The sequence below is a fragment of the Theobroma cacao genome, chromosome 5 (genome assembly GCF_053813885.1).
Source record: "Theobroma cacao isolate CCN51 chromosome 5, ASM5381388v1, whole genome shotgun sequence".
Lineage (NCBI taxonomy): Eukaryota > Viridiplantae > Streptophyta > Magnoliopsida > Malvales > Malvaceae > Theobroma > Theobroma cacao.
The window spans coordinates 29,883,094-29,899,363 of NC_142643.1; the positions used below are offsets into that span (position 1 = coordinate 29,883,094).

Below are 16,270 nucleotides of genomic sequence, written 5' to 3' on the forward strand. Positions count from 1 at the left end.
AATTGCAAAATGAATTAATTGATTAAACAAGCAAAGAAGAAAGAACTTTAATGAAGATAGATTAGTCTTAACTAATTAACATAGATCCTTAATCAGTTAAAGCAATTCTAAGCATTGCACTAAGGACAGCAGAAAGGACTTAACTAGTAAACACAAAGTTTAATCAGTTAAGAGGGTATTTGACACAAAATAGAAAGTTATTAATCAATTAACCAAAAGGGTTAATCGGTTAAGGGTTAAACTTAAAGTACCTAAAAAGCACTAAAATTCAAATTCAAAATGAAGTTGATCATTGAAGGGCGCCAAATGAAGGAATTCAAATTTGAAGATATTTTAATCAATTAACGTTTATTTCAACTGGTTAAAGTTGAAAGAAGAGAAGCCTCAATCAGTTAAAGGGGGGACTAACCAATTAAAGGAAGATCACTAGTTGAAGAAGTTTAAAAATAGAATGCTTTTGATCGGTTAAGGCCACTTTTAATCAGTTAACACAGTAAAGCAAACTGTTAGACAGAAAAGTTTCAACTAGTTAACGCTCATCTTTAATCGATTAAAGAGTCACTATTAACAATTTGAAAATAGCCGTTAGAAGATAAAATAACAACTATTTCTGCTCCAAAATTGTTTCTAATGGCTTGAAATTGTCCTCCAAGTATAAATAAAGGTTCAAATGGTCAAAAATGGTAAAGAGAAGATATCGAAATTGATTTTGAGCTTAAAAGACCAAAAATCTTCTCTTAATACTTGTATTTCACTTCAATCCTTTGAAAAAATGTTTAAACTTAACTTTGTACGTCTTTGATCAACTAGGTGATCAATTGTACTTCATCTTTCTCTATTTCTTGTTTACTTAGAGTATGAGAGACACTTTAAGGGGTAGACTAAGCTTAAGAAAGCTTGGGAAAGCTTGTAAGGGCTTTGAGCTTCGGTTAGAAGCTCATCTTGTAAAAGTTTGGTAAAAGCTGTCAATTCCACTAGTTTAATCAAGTTGGGTTGAAAATTCTTAATTGGGGAAGATTAAGGTAGTGGATATAGGTCAAAAGGATTGAACACTATAAATATTTGTATTTTGTTCATTTCTCTTTACCCTATCTTTACTTGGTGATTTTCTACCTTTATAAATTTTAAACTCTCTTTTTCAAAATCCTTTAAAAGTTTTTCAACCTTAAAAACTTTCTTTAAATGTTTTAGAAATGTTATTCACCCCCCTCTGACACTCTATTGGGACCAATAAGGATCTGAAACACATAAATGAATATGTTTAATAATTGTGCAATATGACACGACATGACTAACATGTTTATTGAACGTGTCGGGGTTAAATTTAATATTACATGATATAAACACCCCATTTTGTCCGAGGTGTCTCACCAAAACAAAAAAATAATAAATTAAAAAAAAGATAATGAAAAAGATAAAGGCACAAAAAAATTAAAATTAATTTTTCTTTGAGAACAAAAAAAATTGAAAATAATAAGATTAAAATCCTAATCTAGCAAGTTTTGAAACTCGATATTTAAAGAAAAAGAAAGTCCTAATCTAAAATCAACACAAAAATGGATGGCTACAAATACCCCCATTCATCAACCTAAAGGGGGACTTGGGGAAAAAATGAAAAAAGAGAGCGAAAACGACGTAAAGGAGGAGAGGATGAAAAAAAAGATCTTGTGATTTTTTTTATAGTGAAATTTTAGTTTTAGGTTTTGGGAAATCTGAAGGTTTCCATTCTAAGGAAAGAAAAGAAAGAAAAAAAAGATTGGGAAAGAGGAATAAGTGGTTGTTGATAAAGAATATAGTCGAATAGTAAGCTTTTTGATCAATTTTAGGGAAAGAAAGAGTGAAAAAGAGTGAAGGTAGTGAACAAAAGAAAAAAAGAAAGAGAAGAAGCGAAAGAGTGAAAATGACATACAAGAAAGAGGGGAAGAGAAGAAATGAAATAGGGTTTGACCTAATTCAAATGCAACACAAAGCCCGTTGCAAGCTTGATTAGAGGCTTAGTTAGTGTTTTGGGTCTTAAAAATAGACTTAGTCTATATAAAAGGTATGGGTTTCTCATTTACTTTTTTATTTTTGTTCATTATTTTTAGAATTTATAAGATACAAAAAAATATAAATAAATAGTTAGGGGTTTCTCATTTACCTTTTTTTTTGTTTTGTTCATTATTTTTTACTTTTAGTATTAATAAAATAAATAAAGTTTTTTAGGTTATAATTGTCCTAGATTGATTTTTAGTCATAATAGTTTGGAAGAGAAAAAAAAATATAAACCACTTAAAATTCTACAATATATACATAACGTTGTATAATTATTTAAAAATGAATCTTTTAAATGAAAATTTTAAAGAAAGTTATGAATAGTAATTTTCTTAAGTTTTGCAAAGTAAGAATAATTATAGGACCTCGCCATAAGTATTGGCTGGTAATCTCATAATTAATTTTTGCAAAAGAGATTTATTTATAAATAATTGTTATAGACTTAAAGATAATAATAAATAAATATTCAAAATTTTAGTAAAATTAAATTATAATATTAAATAAATATATGTGAGTTCGTTGATGATAAAATCTTAAGAAAATTGTAATTAAGTAACAATTTCGAGAGAATTTCTAGGTGAGAAAATCTTCTACGATTTTGCCAAAGGTATCGAAAAATTTTAGAAAGTTTTCAATACAAAGAGTTGCATGATAATAACAACAACAAAATAATAATAAAAGTGAAATAAAAGAACTTATAAATAAAAAAATCATAAATAAGCAAACTTTCTCTTATGATGAAATTTTGATAAGGTTAAAAGTAATAACTTCAAGAAAATTTATAGGTGAGAGATTTTTCTTGATTTCTACCATAAGTAATGAAGTATTCAAGAAACATTTCAATATCAAAGGATTTTTATGATTAGATAAAATAATGGTTAAGGAAAATTAATTTGAATATCAAAATAAAGGTCACTTATTAAGGCTAAAAAAGATAACACATAGTTAATTAGGTATAATTGTTAATAAGCGTTGTGAGGGTTCTAATACCTTCTTGACATGTAACTGTACTTCCGAACCTAATTTATTTCATAAACTAGAACCTATTCTCTTTAATATACCTAAGTCAAGCCTAGGACCTCATTAGAAAAACAGATTCATCTCGGTGGTAAATCACAACTAAAAAAAAATATTGATGACAACTCCTACTACGTCAAACAGTTGAGTTTCAGGACTCACACGTTATACCATATTGGTGACTCCACTGGGGAATTTGTGAGTCAAGCTTATAATTAATTATGTGATATCCTAAAGCCTTAATTAGTTTAATATTCTGTTTGATGTTCCTTAATTTTGATTTTAGTAACTTTGTTTATTTTTATATTTATTATTTAAAGATTTATACGTCTTTTTGCATACATACATGAGCCTTATACCCAAGCTTGGTCCTATTTAGGAGGAGGTAGAGTACTCTGCTCTTGTGAGGTGATAACTTCCATGTGAACACGCGAAATACTTCCACTCAAATTTAACCCTTTCCATTGGTAACTTGTAATGGGTAAGGATTAGGGAGCTTTACTAGTTCAGAGTGAGCGCTAGTAAGGAGCAATATGGGAATCTTTAGGTTTGTATAAAACCTTGCCAACCCATCACATATAAGAGCACCAAAAGTTTGGTACAAGTGATAAATGCCTTGAAATGCATTCATTCATGCATCATGCATGCATATTCATTCTGTGTTTATAAACAGTTCGATAATTGTAAATAATGCAATCATTATTTCATTGGCATAAATACATTTTGATCCATGTTTATGGTAATAAAAAGGTTAAAAGAATAGCTTGACCACTGAAAATCCTGAAGCAGCTCGTTCGTCATTTATACAATACTTGATCTCAAGATAGAGTCAAAATTATGAAAGGTGAGCAATCAAGTTAATAGATAAAATCAAGAAAACTCAAGAAGAGATGATGGAAAAGTTGACAAGAATAATGGAAATGATGGCTTTTATTAAAGGAAAAGGGGTTGTTGAAAGATCTTCTACTCAAAATGGTTTTCAATCTCAAGATGAAGATAGAAGAGAGCCTTTATATTCACTAGGATTCACTCCACTCGAAGGGCATGTTGCTCAATAGGAATACAAGATGCCAAGGCCACCAATTGGGGCATATCAATTCCAACCACTTGTAGGTTAAACATCAACTCATGGACATATTATGCCAACTCCAAGTGTTAACTCTTATGACCCAATCCTTGTGTCTAATTTGGATGATCCTAAAAAGCAAGAAAAGTTGAAAGCAGTTTTGAAGGCATAACAAAAGTATGACGATTTGGGGGAACACCTTAGAGCCATTGAAGGTTTGGATTTCTATATTACCATTGATGCTACAGAGTTATGTCTAGTGCTTAGTGTGGTGATCCCACCCAAATTAAAGATTCCAGATTTTGAAAAGTATGATGAGACGAAATGTCACGACACAAATTCTAGGCCATGATCGGAGCATGGGCCCAATGGACGTAGTCCACTAAGCCCACGCAAGCCTATTAATCTGACATGTTCATCATTCCATCATAAACTACTGAGTCACATTTCTTAACTTAGGATCAAAGTAATATTAAACATTGCCACTTCATACTGGCATACTAAACAAGTGTATATACGTTGTCTACAACATGTATCTTAATAATTTGCATTAGGTTTGTCTATACACAACAAAAGAATACTCGACTTCCAGCGGAGGGAGTCGGACAAATGTACAGCTATTGAATGCCAAGACACTTACCAAAAGATGAATACAAGTATACGAGAACACCTCGTCCTAGTTACCGGCTGCCTCGTGATCTGAAACCATGAAGTTGAAAACAGTGAGTATAAACCCAGTGAGTGAACAACAAAGGGAACAAGCAACCATAAGGGAGAATTTAAAATCATGATGCACTTGTTTTAAAACAATGCAATTTAATTTCATTCATATTGAAAACCCCTCATTAAACCCTTAAATATTAATCACTTGGTAATGATGAACCCATACATAACAAATAATTTGAAAAATGAAGGCTTCAATGATACACAAGCAAGTCAAATGCGACAACGAATCTTCGCTGCAGCAAGAATGAATTTTTGCTGCAGCGACGTTGGGATTAAGTTATTAGCCGAACGAGGGTTCCTCAACTAATCGAGGGTTTCTCACCAAACCTACTCATTTTAAACTTAATTCACTTATTCCTTAATATTAGAAGTCCAATCTCAACTATGGTACCAAAGAAATGGAAAATGGAGCAGCAACTGAACCAAAAAAGAAACAAAACAAAAAGTTTTTCACTGCAACGAGAATGAATCTCGCTGCAGCGAAATTTTGGTCCTAAAACAGAATGTTTCTCACTGCAGTGAGAAGCTACAGTACCTTTCTCGCTGCAGCGAGAATGCATTTTCGCTATAGCGAGAACCAAACTGGTGAGGCTCTCAAAAACTCGAGAATTCCTCACTGCAACGAGAACGAATCTCGCTGCAGCGAGAATCAGAACATCAAGAAAAAAATGTCATTTTCCCTTAAAACAAAGACATTCTACTAAATAACAAAAGCAACATGTAACACATGCAAACTTCCAAATTTCAACAAATCAAATGCTCACACTTTTGCATTCCAACCATATACCATATATATATATATATATATATATATATATATATATATATGTATATATATATATATATATATATATATATATGTATATATATCAATCATCATGTACACCATCCTGTCATCATCATGTACACCATCCTGTCATCATCATGCACATCATCCCATCATCCCCAACTCATGCGCACTCCCTACTCGCACATAACCGAGTCATCATCGACTTATACGCACTCCCTACTCACACATAGCCGAGTTAAGGTCATTACACAACAATGTATTCATATATATGTATCAACACAATGTGGTAGTGCATGAATCAATAATAGTCACATATCACAACATGGAGACAATTTATCAAAAGCTTGTTCCCAAGGCACTTGTTTTTATGAAAAGCTAGATAATCCATTCAAATGTTTGGCAAATACATTATATCCCTAAAACAAGTTTTGAATGCAGTTCACTCACCAATTTATTGTTGAGCCTTTAGCTAACTCTAATTCCCTTAATGATCCAATTGGGGTGATAGGGCTTCGTTAGAACCTAAAATCACATTAGCATCAGCAATAGGTCAATTCACATACTATAAACCTTAAAAGCTATCTCTTAGCTAGCTTTCAATTTCCACATTAAATGGCTATCTATGTTCACTATCTTAATCATTATAAAATGAATGAACATCCTCAACAATAAAACAGCTTATAATCTCAATTACTAGCCATTATCCACAGCTAAAAACCAAGCTTAGTTCATCACTCACCCTAGGGTTTCTTTGTAGTTGAATTCTCTTTCAATAGCTTCCAAACAAATGGGGTAATTCTCTTTTTCTCTCTCTAGAATGCCCAACTAGTGAGAGAAAGTATGAAAATAAGATTTTTCAAGGGTTTTAAGGAGAGAGAATGGAAGAATACAAGAGTTCTAGTCAAAAGGGCATAAAGGTATGAAAACTAAAGCTAGAGAGAGAAAATTATGCAAGCTCCGTATCAAGCTTCCATGGAGGTTGGAAGCAACGTGAGATGGAAGAAGAAGAAGAAGACAAGCTGCTGGAAATTCAAGAAGTTGCTAGAAAGAGAAGATATTTATAGCCCAAGCTTATCCATTCCCTTGAAATTACCAAATTGCCCTTCCACAAATTAGCTTATTCTTCTCCAATCTTTTATGCAATCTTTTTGGTCTTTTGACACTGGGACAAGGTCCATAATGGTCTAGACATGCTCGGGTTCATGAAAACTTAAAATTCTAACCCGAGGTGAAAAATGACCATTTTGCCCCTATCGTGAAAATCATCAAAATTTTGGTTTCCTTTCCATTTTACCCAAATTTCACCATCCATTTATGCCTTAAGACTACTTAGGCCATAATATTGTTTAAAAATCTTACTTTTATGGGCTTACTAAAGAAATGACGAAATTATCCATGATCAGGGATATCGCGTATACTTCCCTTTACAAGTCTATAAAGGTCAAGGTCTCACACAAAATGTCCAACGGTCCACATGACTATGTATTGTCAACGAATAGCCACTTATACGAAAAATGATAAACTCTTGGTTCATTGTCTCCAAGATAGTTTTACAAGGTCTGCAATTAGATGGTATGTTAAATTGGACAGAAATCAAATCTAATCTTGGAAAGACCTTGTTAGAGCTTTTATAACTCAATATAGGCACGTCATAAACATGGCCTCAAATAGACTTTCTTTGTAAAGCATGGAGAAGAAAACCACAGAGAGTTTTAAAGAGTATGCTCAGAAATGGAGAAATATGGCTGCGCCAGTTCAACCACCTTTTATTAATAAGGAGATAACAAAGTTGTTCATCATATTTTGCATACTTCATATTATGAAAGGCTAATTGGCAATGCCACCAAAATTTCGTTGATATGGTAATTTCATGAGAAATTATTGAAAAAGGTATCAAGCAAGGTTGCTTTAAACTTTTTATGCACATACTGGGTAAAGAACAACCGAAATATGGTGACGAGATGCCATGGGTATATCTAGGACCATTTGGCTTGAAATGGAATAATTAGAAGGTCATTGAGTTACTTGTCACTCGTACGTCCCTTACAAAGAAATTAAGTTAAATTCTTAACGCTTATGCTTAAGAGCTTAGGGAAAGGTTTTCTGAATAATGGGCTTTTATTCTATACCATTTAAATAAAAATGACATACATGATGCATTCTCATTGTCATTTCTTTCTTTGTTTCCATATCTCTTCAAATTGTCATATCCTTGTGTACTTTAAATTTTACCCATCTTTAGGTTTCCCAACAATGAATATCTGAACAATAATGACAAAAACTCTAGATTCGATTTTGAAAAAAATACATGTGTTGATGAGCTTGATAACAAAAATAACAGTGATAATTGTCTTTTGTTTCATGACTTGCTAAGGCTAATTAAACAAAAAGAAAATTGATAAAACCTTATAATAATTTGGAAGATGTAGAGAATAGAAAAAAGAAAGAAAGAGAAGAACGAAAAAAAATAAAGCATCCTTTGTTTCATAGTTATCTAGAATTTGCTTTTTAGTGTAAGTAATCATATTTGATATGAGAAATGGCCATCTTTTATTTTTCTTTCAAAAATGAGAAATTATCAATTTGCTACCTCTTTGAGCTTATTGAATTTTTTAAAATATACTTTACTCAAGGATCACCCTCTATATTAAGGGTTAATTATAAAGGAAGACCTTGAAGAGGCATGAATCCAATCTTACATTAAGGACAAAGAAAGAATACCCTATATTAAAAAGGCAAAAACAAAGTAATTTGAGTTCTACAAAAAAAAAAAAAAAAACTTGAACTCAACCCATCAAAATGGGAAGATGTGACAAATAAAGAATAGGGATTGATGTCTTAGAGAGAATCTTTCTCACGACAATAAAAGATTTTTGGTTTGAATACCTTCAAAAACACATTTTGGGCCTATTTATCCACTTTTTCAAAACTCCTAACCCTAGCTTACATTACATACTTACAAAGTCTGTTTTGATCAAGTATGGTTACTCATGTTGAAACGCCTTTTCTTAGAAAATTTTCAAGTAGCTATCACGGCTTTGGCCTTTTTTTCCTTGCTAAAGTTATCATTTAGATGGGAAAAGTTTCAAATTCTTCTAGTGGATGATGGAACAATCGATGAAATTCTAATAAAAAGAAGAAAAAAAAAGAAGAAAATTTAAGGAGAAAATTCGAAAGTATAGTTTGAACCCAAAAAGGATTTCTAAATTGAAAATCTGAAAAGGCAACTTAGGTACAAAGATTGATAGCATGGGGGCAGCGTGATGTGCAAATGCCACAAGATAAGAGCAAAGGTCAATTGGAAATGTTCAAAAGGAATTAAGTACATCAATAGATATTTACTTTAAAGGACCTCTAGAATTAGCTTGTTCATGATTGTTCCTTTATTCATTACTTGGATATTATATGTCTCGTTAAAATCTTGAACCTTTTTATTTCATTTTTATTTTTTTCATTATTTAAAATAAAATTATGCTTTTCCTAATAATCCTATAAGTTCTTTTTCTCATGAACCAAGACAATTTGTGATTCATCATATTTGTCACAAAAGTTTGAATTATAATGAATTAAATAGACATAACAAACATAAAAGACTTTCATGAGATTTAAGGGTGACAAAAAGTTCAAAAATTGAATCCAAAAGGAATTATGAAATTTCCATTTTGAAAAAATGGAATAGATGTATTGAAGAAAAGATCAGATTATTGAATAATGTGCTGAAAGTGAGTTGACAAGAGGTTGAAGATCATGAAATTCTAAAACCTGCAAAAAACCATGAACATGGATGCCTGACATCATCCTAGCAGTTAAACATTTGCATATCATGATGGGTTGTATCACATGCATTCAATTGATGATATTTGCTTAAGTAACTAATCATTTTAAAGTTGTGTAGCCTCATTTAGAAATAAGGAGCTCTTTCAAGCATTTTAAAATTACGTAGCCTCGTTTATAAATGAAAAGCTTTTCTGATCATTTTAAAGTGGTAGTAGTCTCTTTTAGAGATGGTGAGTTTTTTTCAATCATTTTAAAGTTATATAACCTCGTTTAGAGATGATGACCTTTTTTGATTATTTTAAAGTTATGGTTAACTCTTTTAGAGATGAGATGGAAAAAAAGAGGAGCTTTTTTCAATCATTTTAAAGTTATGTAGCCTCGTTTTGAAATGAAAAGCTTTTTCAATTATTTTAAAGTTGTATAGCCTTGTTTAAAGATGATGAGCTTTTCTAATTATTTTAAAGTTGTAGTAGATTTTTTAGAGATGATGAGTGTTTTCCAATCATTTTAAAGTTGTGTAGCCTTGTTTAGAGATAAAAAAACTTTTCCAATTATTTTAAACTTGTGTAGCCTCGTTTAGAGATAAAGAGCTTTTCCAATCATTTTAAAGTTAAGTAACCTCGTTTAGAAATAAAAGGTTTTTTTCAATCATTTTAAAATTATGTAGCCTCGTTTAGAGATGATGAGCTTTTTTAATCATTTTAAAGCTGTGTAGTCTCATTTAGAGATGAAGAGCTTTTTCCAATCATTTAAAGTTACATAACCTCATTTTGAAATGAGGAGTCTTCCAATTATTTAACGCTGCCTTGTTTAGAGATGAGAAGCTTTTTCAATTATTTTAAAAGTTGTGTAGCCTCATTTAAAGATGAGGAGCATTTTCCTGGTCCAACCAAAATGGTGTCTATGTCTTTGCACAATGCTTGATTCTCAAGAAATGTGCAAAGAGAAGTAGTTGTAGACACCCCATTTTGTCTGGAATGTCTCACCAAAATAAGAAAATAATAATAAAAAAAAAGATAATGATGAAGATAAAGGCACAAAAAAATTGAAATTAATTTTTTTTTTGAAACAGAATAAATTGAAAATAGTAAGATTAAGATCCTAATCCTGCAAGTTTGGAAATTAGAATTTTAAAGAGGAAGAAAGTCCTGATCTAAGATCAACACAAAAATGGATGGCTATAAATACCCCCATTCATCAGCCTAGAGGGGGACACTGTGAAGAAACGAAAAAAAAAGAAAGAGGGAAAGTGGCATAAAGGAGGAGGGGATGAGAAGAACGATCTTGTGATTTTTTTTATGGTGAAATTTTAGCTTTAGGTTTTGGAAAATTTAAAGGTTTCCATTCTAAGGGAAAAAGAGAAAGAACAAAAAGATTGAGAAAAAGGAATAGGCTATTGTTGATAAAGAATATAGACGAATAGGAAGCTTTTAGATCGATTTTAGGGAGAGAAGAAAACAAAAAGGGTGAAGGTAGTGAACAAAAGGAAAAAAGAAAGAGAAAAAGTGAAAGAGTGAAAACGAAATCCAAGAAAGAAGGGAAAAGAAGAAGTGAAATAGGGTTTGCCCTAATCCAAATCCAACACAAAGCCCGTTTCAAGCTTGACTAAAGGCCCGATCAATGTTTTGGGTCTCGAAAATAGAGTCTTAGTCTATGTAAAAGGTATGGGCGTCTCATTTACTTTTTTTTTTATTTCTGTTCATTATTTTTAAAATTAATAAAATACAAAAAATATAAATAAATAAATAGTTAGGGGTTTCTCATTTACTTTTTTTTGTTTTGTTCATTATTTTTTATTTTTAGTGTTAATAAAAATAAAATATAATAAAATAAATAAATTTTTTTAGGTTATGATTATCCTAGATTGATTTTTAGTCATAATAGTTTGGAAAAGAAAAGAAAAAAACAAAATAAACAATTTAAAATTATATAATATATACATAAAGTTGTATAATTATTTAAAAATGAATCTTTTAAAGGAAAATTTTAAAAAAAGTTATGATTAGTAATTTTCGTAAGTATTTCAAAGTAAGAATAATTATGAGACCTCGCCATAAGTATTGGTTGGTAATCTCATAATTAATTTTTGCAAATATGATTTATTTATAAATAATTATTATAGACTTAAAAGATAATAATAAATAAATATTAAAAATTTTTGCAAATTAAATTATAAAATTAAATAAATATATGTGTGTTCACTATAATAAAATTTCAAGAAAATTGTAAGTAACAATTTTGAGAGAATTTTTGTTACGACCTGGAACTCCCATCGAGCCCGTGACAACCGTCGCGAAGCCTCGACAGACATTCTTTCCCCGAATACCTTTCGAGACTTCGCAAGGCTTTTGTACCAGTTTTTCCATTTCTCTTTTTTTTTTTCTTTTTTTTAAAAATAAAATAAAATAAAAATATTAATTAAAATAATCTATTTTAATGTAAAACAATAAATATATGTATATTTTTGAAACATCAAAAATTAATTTTTTGCACATAAAAACAAAATAAATTTATACATACTGTAATATAGAAAACTGGAGTATGCAATTTAAATTACAATGACACGTGGGCCCCTAAATAACTGAGAAGGTTTAAGTCTATAACCTTACTTTCTAGGATGCAACTCCGAAATTTACTTCTCGATGCAATTGACAGTCTACTGCCTATTCTGAGCCTGAAAAATGTATAGAAAGAAGGGGTGAGATTATAAAATCTCAGTGAGTAGATAGATATCATCAAAATAATCTAAAACCGAGTAATAGGAGACAATTAAAATAATTCATCCCAACCCATATAAATAATTGGATTTCATCCAATTACTCAATATGACTTATGTACTTTTCAAAAACTTGGCCCTTGCTAAAAATCCATTCTCGGGGATACCTCGCGAAGGCATCTTACTGAGACCGCCAAGGCTGTTTATTGTCACACATACAAACACATTTCACCTCTGATAACACAGCCGTTCTTTGGTGTTGGTTGAGTCCCAATTTCACGTGGTGGCTAGCGTGAAGTGTACTCAAATCCTACCTCGGGAGTTATCCTACGTGCCTCTCCAATCAAGGTAAGCTCAATAATTAGGAACCGTGCCCCTCTAATTAGGCTGGCCCACGAAACCCCCGTCACTATAATGCCCACTTTATAATCCATCAACCAATAAAATCACAATAATATGACATGGCTCACTTAACACATTCAAGGCAAATCAAAGCAGTTCACATATTCTTTAAATCATAAAAATAACCAGTCATACCCATATTTATCATAAGCCATTTAATGTAAAATTATGGATAAACTACACAATCATAGTATAGGTCTCCAATTACTCTATTTTTGAAATCATTATTAAATTTTTAAAAATTTTATAAAATTATTTTATAAAATCTCATTTTCCCATAAAACACAATAATTTTCCAATTAAACCATTTTTCCATAAAATCACACAATTAAATAAATCTACTCTAGATAATTAAGACGATAGTAAGTTTACTCACTGTACTAGGAGTAGATATACTCCTATTCTCGGTCCTCGGGTGTAGTCTTTTACCTGTATCAAATAGCGCACCACCTATCCACAATACATGACACAAAAAATTTAATAATTTATGTCAAATCAATATATATTATTTCAGGCTCTTATCTATGCGTATGCATTAGATAGGCTGTGAAATGTTTGAACAATCGCTTAATCACAGTGTCCGACCTAACTCGCCTATACACGATGTAAATTTCTAAAATCTCCAATTCAACTCCAATTCCATCCATTTCAATTTCAATTATCCAATTATATCCACAATACCTCAATGACTGTGAATGTGGTCTAATTTATCAGTTCGGACCACAAATTACGCTTTTACCCCTAGTGGATAAAAATTTTAATTTTTTTGCACCAAAAATTCCCATTTAATTTCCAACCTCATAATTCATCATTTTTCCATCTAATTCTCTTAAAATAAAGTCAACCTCATCCTCACACACCATTGGCTAGATTCGGCCTAGAGAAATTCATGGAGAAAATGAATATTTTTCTTGTTGTTTTACTCATAAATATGTTAAACTAACACTAAACACTAACATAGTTCAAAATCAAATTAATCTAACAACTTTCTCTCTCTAAACCCATATGATCATATTTGAATCCATCATCAAAACACATAATTTAACCATGGAAAATAAGGAGAAATGCATGAAAATGATAAATCTTAAGCTAAGCTTGAAAAATCATACCTTTAAACACTTGATTCCTTAAAAAATCACACTTTTTCTTTGAATTTTCTCACTCTAGGGTTTGTTCTTATTTCTTTCTCTCTCCTGCTGGTTTTGGCTGACCCTCCCAATGAAGAATTCTGAAATTTTCAAGCCTTAATAAAATATTTTTATTTTATTTTTTCTAGCCATCTTTTTGACTTTCTTTTTTTACCACTCAATCCTCTTCACTTATCCATGTCTTCCATGAAATTTTTAGACTTTTTCAAAGTTTTGGTGGAGTAAATTTTTAAAAATTACACTTTTACCCCCGTAAAGTGAAAAATTACATTTTTACCCCAAAAATTGAAAAATTGCCCATAGACATATTTTTCATCCCTTATACTCATACCATTCTCCAATTTGTCAAATGTGATCTAAATTCTCTCAAAATCTCAAATTTTCTTCGCGAGTGGAAAAATTACGATTTTGCCCTTAGATAGTGAAAATTTCGGTTTGACTCCGAATTGATCCTTGAACTCCGAATTACCATTTTGAGTCATCCCTGAACTGTGAAACTCTTAATTTTATCTTAAAATTCCTATTTGAACTAGTTCGAGGCTTAATCGACTCAATGGTATCATTAGGGGTAATATCGTCTTTTAACGATTTCTCGAACTTCCTAAATATACAAACATTCTATCGAGCATGTGAATGACATTATAATTATTTTACAAAGTAGGGTTTGACAATTTCTACGTACGAAAATTTTCTAAGATTTTGCCAAACGTATTTGCATGATAATAATAATAATAATAATAATAATAATAAAAGTTGAATAAAAGAACTTATAAATAAAGAAATCAAAAATAAGTAAAAGTTCTCTTATGATGAAATTTTGAGAAGGTTATAAGTAATAATTTCGAGAAAATTTTTAGGTGAGAGATTTTTCTTGATTTATGCCATAAGTATTGGTGTATTCAAAGAACATTTTGATATCAAAGGATTTTTATGATTAAATAAAATAATGGTTAAGGAAAATTAATTTGAATATCAAAATAAAGGTCAATTACTAAGGCTAAAATAGATATCGCATAGTTAATTCAGTACCATTTTAAGTGATCATTGTAAGGGAGCTAATACCTTCCGAACTTTGTCTATTCTGTAAACTAGAATCTATTCTTTTTAATGAATTTAAGTCAAGTATAAGACTTCCCTAGAAAAATATATTCATCTAGGTGGTCAATCACACCTAAATAAAAAAGATTGATGACGACTCCTATTATGTCAAATAGTTGAGTTTCAAGACTCAAACGTTATGACACATGATACAATTAAAACATGATTAAACGATTAACACAATTTAATTGTTAATACGATTAATACATGATTAAATTAAAATATATACACTTAAAATATAATTTTATTAATCAAATTTAAAATCAATAATTATAAAAACAATGATAACAAGATAACAATATTATCAAATATAACAAAATTCAACATAAATAGTATCCATAAAATCCATTATCATAATACAATAATCTTTTACTACTAAACTTAAAAAGGTTGATAACAGTGTCCACTTACACAGGTTAAACACAATTAACATAATTAATTAAACAAGTTTAAATATGTCTTAGACATGTTTCGACAAGATTAAGATACAAAACACATAAGATTAAACCCAATCCTGTTTAACTCCATATCTTTTCATGTCATGCCTAAAATTAATATGTCTATTTTTTTAAAGTATTTATCACATTTAATACTTATTAATTAATAACTAAAACATATATTTAAATGGTAAATAATAACATAATTAAATCAACCTATTGAATTGGGAATTGTCTCTTTGATCAATAACCAATCTAGTCTAGTCTAGTCTGCTTATTAAAACAGTGGGCAAATCCCTCACAAGGTAGGATCCTCCTCACATTTATAATTACCTTGGGTTAAGCATGATAACCCAAAACACCATACCTTTAGTTTTGATCAAGTTGCAAAGAACTTAGTTTGAGATTGTGTTCGAACAAATAGGGATGGTTAGCATCTCCTGTAACAGGGATGAGATCAACCTTTAGGCTTATGTGTTAAACTTGGTAATTTATGTCTTTTGTATTTTAATCATATCATGTAAACATAGAGTATTAACAGTTACAATGGATAAACACGAATACAACACGATTAATTATTCATGTCAGGATCTAAAAAACATACACAGATACATTTAATAAACATACAACACAACATGGTTAACACATTTATTAAATGTGTTTAGTTAAATTTTATACGACAAAACTATTAGTGTAAGCCTTGCAAGCCAATCGATTTTGTGCTTGTAAAACACTATATTAATTAGTCATAGTTCATGTTAAATACATTATTGATATTTTATATAATGTATGAGGTATTTCTTTATCCATGAGTTTATTTATAAAGAGTTATGAGAGACTTATGTAGATAAAGTCCTTGGAACATAATGGCCTTGCAAAGAAATTATAAAGGTTATAATTATGAGATTCTTATGCATCAAAGCCTTGTTCCTAAATATGTTCCTAGTCATTGTATTGTCAAGAATAAAGGCATTGACAATGCTCAAAGGCTGGTACATGCTAAGCCTCCTTACTTTAGAAGTAAGCAATTGATCTCATAAGTTGAAGTATGTGAGATAC

At 30.4% G+C, this 16,270-nt stretch overlaps 1 non-coding gene across 1 annotated transcript; it reads left to right on the plus strand.

The window, feature by feature from the left end:
- The first annotated feature begins 15,619 nt into the window (after positions 1 to 15,619).
- On the plus strand, positions 15,620 to 15,747 carry LOC148762542 (U6atac minor spliceosomal RNA). Its single transcript, XR_016026845.1, has one exon. It is a non-coding gene; the product is annotated as a U6atac minor spliceosomal RNA (small nuclear RNA).
- The last annotated feature ends 523 nt before the right edge of the window (positions 15,748 to 16,270 follow it).